Source organism: Rhinolophus sinicus, chromosome 14 (assembly GCF_057876585.1).
Source record: "Rhinolophus sinicus isolate RSI-liver-muscle chromosome 14, RSI-T2T, whole genome shotgun sequence".
In the NCBI taxonomy this organism is placed as follows: Eukaryota; Metazoa; Chordata; class Mammalia; order Chiroptera; family Rhinolophidae; genus Rhinolophus; species Rhinolophus sinicus.
In genome coordinates, this window is record NC_142514.1 from 22191717 (window position 1) to 22198370 (window position 6654).

Consider the following 6654-nt stretch of genomic DNA (forward strand, 5'->3'; position numbering starts at 1 on the left):
AATGAATCATGCTAAGATTCTGTGTGACAGCACCTCTGGATTCAGTGATGCACAGTAGCTCTTCTCATATCTGGTAAGATTTCCAGCTGTAAAACCTGCATGAAAAAATGACCCTGGATATTATACGATGGATGTAAAAAGTTGAAGGGAACTCTGATTTCAGACATGATAATTTTTCAGGCTTTCTTGAAATATAAATGACTTTTCCCCTCAAAATAAATAAATAAATTAATTAATTAAAAATACTGAGAATCAGTCAGTGTTCCTGGTTGTTAATGAAATATTTATTAACTTTGGGATTAAAATTAATGCAAATCACCTTTAGTTTGGCTAAATCAACCTGGGGGTAGATAGGAAATAGGCTCAAATTAAATTTTTGTTTTGATTTACATAAGTCAGATTGAGACACCTTAGTGACAAATTTAGAGTAGGCACAGCCTTAGCCAGTTCCAAGAAAAAGTATTTTTGTTCCTTTATTGCTTATTTTGTCTTCAGAAACAAATGTAATTTAACTATTTTCTATACCTTCTAGAATTTAAAATTGACCTAAATTAGATAACTGCAAATTTTAGAAGCTAAGGTCAAAATGGTTACAAGATTTTTAAAAATGAATGAAACGAATTGAGGATTGATCCCCTCACATGCATGAATTAATAATCCTTCATAATTTAAATTTAGTGAACTGTTTTTCTGAGTGCAGTTATTTTACGTGAAATTCTAATGAGGAATTTTACAAGTAAGATATCAGTTAAGAAAAAAATAGAAAGTTATTAAATAGAGCTCCCAACCAAAGAAGCTTCCATCGAACATTCTTTCCCACCTCTCTGTCCAGTGATGTTAGAACTGATTACTTCCTTATATGAGACAGTTTCTGAGCAAAATATCCCAAGGCGGAATGTTTTAGATTCTGTGAAAGAATGACCACTGCTTGATGAATGGGTTGATTCATGGGATGCAATACTAAGCAAACACTAATGGTAGACAACACAAAAATCAGAAAAGACTGTAACCATTCTAAACGCTGAGCGCTACAGTCACACACTTTCCAATAACTCTTAGAAGAAAAAGAGTAACTGACTTTATCTTTGGCTGCCAAGTTTCCAAGTGGATTAGTTCCTCTTACAAAGGCACGTGTCAAAACTGCTATCAAAAGAAGAGAAGATGAAATTGGAAATGATCTTGACCATTAAAACAATTGCAACTGATAACTTTTTTAAGGATTGGGAAACTTTCTGCTTTTATAGAACTGAGCTGGTCTTTATGTTAAAGTGACTATGTACCAAGTCTGTTTATATGGTTCAGTGTTGTCCAGGTTGTATGTTGTTTTTGCTATTTTTACTTTTTATATATAAAGAACTAAAAAAGAAGAGAGAATAAAGTAATAAATAAGTGGATATAACCTATATAATTTAGATCTGAGTTCTCCTTTCTGTTGTCTCAGCAGTCCATTTTTAATATAAATCTTTAAGATGTGCATATTTTTGTTTCAAAAATTGTTTCTGCTTAAACAACAGTTTCAAATATTTATCTTTTAAAGACAGGAAGTTGGTTCTGTTTTAGCAATGTATTGATATAATTTTACATTTTTTAAAAATGTTGAGGTTGCGTTCATTTAAGACTGGCTGGGCCCACTGCCAGCTCTTGAGAAAAGCATTTATAGACTATGGATTTTTAAAAGATTCCCTATAACAATATAGAACTGCTAACACTAAATACACTTTCCATCTGTTTGAAGATTAACTTCATTTAGTAAGAGACCAAAAAAAAAAAAAAAGTACTATCTAAAACAGAGATTGGGCCAAATCCTACTTGCTGCCCTTTTTTTTTTTTTTTTTTTGGCAAATAAAGTTTTATTGGAACACAGGCACACCCATTCTTTTCCATGTTGTATATGTCAGCTTTTGCTATTATACAGTGCAAAGTTGAATGGTTGTGTCAGAAGACAGCTTTCATCTCTAAGCCCAAAATAGTTACTATGTATCTGGTGCTGTACAGAGTTTGCCCAGGAGTGATCTAGATGTTGGTCAGGACAAGAGATCTATTACTCATGTAGGGATGATGGAGGTAGGTGGGATAGGTCACACCAATTTGGTGAGCATCACTAGGAGTTAAACCAATCTAGTATGTATGGACTAATCTGTAAGAATCACTAAGATTTAAACATGTTGTGGGAACAGAGCTAGGAGTGCAGTTTCCAGGCTCTCGGCCTCCCGTGGAAAGGTGCTGGCTCGTGTAGTAAATGGCCATCAACTGTGATCGGATGGCCATCAGCTGTGGCTAGTTGGCCGTCAGCTGTAACCAGTGAGCCGTCAGCTGTAACCAGTGAGCCATTGGCCACTAATATAACTGCAGTGGCTATGCTAGCAGGAAATGGGGGCTAGCAAGCGCGGATTACAGTTAGCAAGTGGGGTCGGTTAGCAGAGAAGCGGATGGCAGTTTGCAGATCGTGTGAATCCTGTTTCCTGTGTCTCCAACCCAGCTGCCAGCTTGACTATAGTGGTATGACTCCCCTATCTATGGCTCTGTGGGTGTTCCTTTTTGGCCTCACCATATCCTGAGTTCTTATGCGGGGAGCGGGACCAGAGACCCTGCATGACACATTGTGCAGCGAGCAGTGTACAATGCCAGCCAAAGTTCTCCAAAGGGTGGTGGAGCAGTTTGTGCGTATGAACACTCAGTCTCAGGAAGACCAGGAGGAGCAGCTGTTGGAGAGCTGGACGCCTGTGGAGGGGTGGGAAGACGTGGACGGTTCTCCAACCAGCAAAGGCCGGAGAAAACAAAGGTCATTGCGGCCCGTATGGGCTGGGAAGTGCTTGCTAAGGCAGCCTGGATGCAGGACTTGTAGTCCCAGGAGGAAAATGCTTGCTGAGTTCTTGGTGGAGGATGCGGGTGAGGTCAAGGTCGTCCCTCACCCCCAGGTTGGGGAGGACTTGAAGCCCTCGCCCTGCGGAGAGGGCACACATTGTGGGGCTGGTGCACAGTCCTGGCGAATGACTGTGGACTATGGGGAATTGCCTTCCATCCCTGATTTGATGGACCGTTTGACTGTTTGCTTGGGAACATACCACCATGTAATGGAACCGGTGAATGTTTGTTTCCTGTGTCTTGATTGGCTGCCATCGAGAATATGTAAGCACCTTGACTGTGAGCCACTATTGTTCCAACACGGTGCCCTGAGAGGCCCTGGCTGTGTCCAGGAAGTCTGGCTGTGCCCAGAGAGATTGGCAGTGCCCTGAGAAGCCCTGGCTGAGTCCAGGAAGTCTGGCTGTGCGTAGAGTGGCAGTGCCCTGAGAGGCCCTGGCTGTGCCCGGGGAGAGTGGTGGTATACCCTAAGAAGCCCAGGAAGCCTGGCTGTGTCCAGAAGGACTGGTGGTACCCTGAGAAACCCTGGCTGTGCCCAGAGAGTCTGGCTGTGTCCAGGACATTGCATTCACCTCCAGACTCCTTGCACAGGGCCCCTCACGGAAGACGCTTGTTGCATAGATTGTGAGGCGAGACCCTGTAGGGGTGAAGTGTGGGGACAGAGCCAGGAGTGCAGTTTCCAGGCTCTCGGCCTCACGTGGAAAGGTGCTCACTCAGGTAGTAAATGGCCATCAACTGTGATCGGATGGGCATCAGCTGTGGCTGTTGGCTGTCAGCTGTAACCAGTGAGCAATTGGCCAGTAATATAACTGCAGTGGCTATGCTAGCAGCCGATGGTGGCTGGCAAGCGGATTGCAGTTAGCAAATGAAGTTGGTTGGCAGAGAAACGGACAGCAGGCTGCGGATCGTGTGGTTCCTGCTTCCTGTGTCTCCAACCCAGCTGCCAGCGAGAATATAGTAGTATGACTCCCTTACCTATGGCTCCGTGGGTGTTCCTTTTTGGCCTCACCATATCCTGCATTCTTATGCGGGGAGCGGGAGCTGAGACCCCGCATGGCTCCCTGCATGACACATGTCTAGTATGTACGAGGGTCAGTGGAGGGGTGCAGCTGATCTGGATCAAGTTTTCAGGAGGAAGTCTCTGACCAAGAGAAAAGATGGTCACTTGGCTCAGCTCCAAGGAAATGTACCTGAACCTTCAGTGTGAGAGCTACAGGCAGAAATTAAAGGAGCAGGATCCCAAATCTTGGTGAGATGCTGGGAACTCAAACGGCACTGCTATGAACACCTGCCAAAAGCACGAAGCAGAATGGGAGGACAGGAGCACTGGCTGCCCTGCACTTCAACTCTGCACAACCTCCGTGTCTTCTCAGCACAGCTGTGGCTCACAGTAGCAAGAGAGATTAAATGCAGCTGGATGGGCTCTAATAGGGGAGCATTGGAGGCAGTTAGGATTTCAGCTTTTCCAGGCACCTATGGATTCAGCAGCTCACGTCAGAGTGCCTCTCTTGTTCAAGGCAGTTTGGCTTCAAGGAACAAACACTCAAAGAAGCTTAAGGCAATGGTTCTCAATACATGGTCTCAGGACCAGCCTTCTTATCACCATCCCCACGGTGGGAGGGTGGGGCAATTCTGATGCAAACTAAAGTTTGAGAGCAGTTTTAAAAGGATTTGTTTCAAGATTAAAATGAGTGATTTTACAGCCATCCTAGGACCTGAAATCAGCAGGTCACCTGGAATTAGAATGTAAGAACTGAGATTGCTCCTGATCTCTCCTGGTCCTCGTCCATGCTCCTGGTCCACTTCTCTCTGCCTGTAGGAAGTTCCCCAGCCACTCTCAGAAGACTAGCTTGCTTCTGCGCATTCATCAGTTCTAAATGGCTGCCCCACCTCCAACATGACCATTGTCCTATCCTTCAGTTAAAAATCCTCCAAAGGCAAACACCTCAGTTTCTGCCTAGCCAAAGCTGGGTTCTCTTGGGTCACACGGTACCTTGAATCAGTGGAGGGTTCTGGACAGGAGGTGGGGGTGGGGATTGGAGATGGAGGGGTAGAGGTATATCATTTGGAAGTTGGGGCTGGATAGTGGTATAGGGAACAGATCCCCTGAGCAGGGTCTTTGGAGAGGGCAGGAATAGTGACATACATGTCTCCTAAGAAAATCAAGGCAGACAGGAAAATTTTCAGGAGAATGCATGCATGATACACTTCCAGGTGTTCCCAAAATCAATGGGGTGGGGGTGTGGGGACTGCAGGTGGTTGTACAGTTTTCCATTAGTAGGGGAGCAAAAGTCTAGTTATATACCCAAAAAAACTGAATTTGAAAACAGGTGTTCAAACAAAAACTTGTACGCAAATGCAAACGTACATAGCATTATTCAATAGCCAAAAGGTAGAAACACCCAAATGTCCATTGGCTGATGAACAAAATGTGTTGTACACATGCAGTGGAGTATTATTCATCCATTAAAAGGAATGACGTCCTGATACATGCTACACGATGAACCTTGAAAACATGCTAGGTGAGAGAAGCCAGTAACAGAGGACATCATATTGTATAATTTCATTTATATAAAATATCCAGACTAGACAAAGCCCTAGAAACAAAGCAGAGTGATGGTTGCTAAGGGCTGGGTGGAAAGGAGGGAACCACTGCAAATGGGTGCAGTTTCCCTTTTACCGTAGGTGACAGAAAAGTTCCAGAACTAGATAGTGGCAATGGTTGCACAACACTGTGAGTAGACTTTATTGTCCTTTAATATTATACACTTTATGTTACGTATTTTAACACATTTTTAAAAGTATTTAGTACTTCAGGGACTCCCGTAGATAATCACGCAAGGACGGGTAGGCGGAGGCGGAGGCGGGGGTGGGGAGGATTGCACAAGGTGCTCTGACACCGGGGCAGGGGCAGCCGTGGCGGGTTGCGGCCTGGGGGAGGTGCCCCATTCGTCCCCGGGTTGGGCGGGCGGAAGGATGCACAGAGGCGAGCGGGTGCGGTTTGCAGCCCCGGGCGCAGTGGCGGCGGCAGCACGCGGGCTCCGAGAGGCTGGAGACGGTCACAAAGGCGCGCGTGCGCAGCGGCCCACAGGGAGAGGCGGACAGCGCTGGGGCGCACCGGCTCCCGGAATCCGCGCCCGCCTGGCTTTGCCGCCCCGCCCAGCCAGCTGGCCAGCCCATCCTGCGCGCCCGGGAGGGGCTGGGGGTCAATGGCCGCGCCGTCCTCGACCGCCTCATCATTCGCGGAGTCCTTCTTGCCTCCCGGCCTTTCCCAGCCGCAGAGGGGACAAAGGCAGGAAGGCGGAGAGAGGACGATGCCAGGTGTGCCTGGAGCCGTCGGCGTCTGGAGCCGTCGGGGTCAGTGGGCTCCGGGAGAGTCGGCGACCAGCCGGGCTCCGCCTGCGCGGCGAGTGACTGGCGGTCCGCCCAATGGTGCGGCGGAAGGGCGGGCCAGCTCATTTGTAGACCCTCCCTCTGTGTGGTTTAGTGTTTCTAGTTATCTTGACTAGATCCAGGTTATGCATTTCAGGCAGGATTATCACAGAACTGATGCGCGTTCTTCTCCACGGCTCACATCAATTGGCACCCAATTTCAGCTCGTCAAGTTGTCTCATTGCTGATGTTCACTTTGATCCTTGATTAAGATGATGTCCACCACACTTCTCACTGTAAAGTTACACTTTTCCCATTTTTGATTATAAAGTATTATGTAGGGAGGTATTTTGAAACTACATAAATCATCTGTTTCTATCAAACCTTTTACAATTTTATTCATTTATTTTTTATATCATA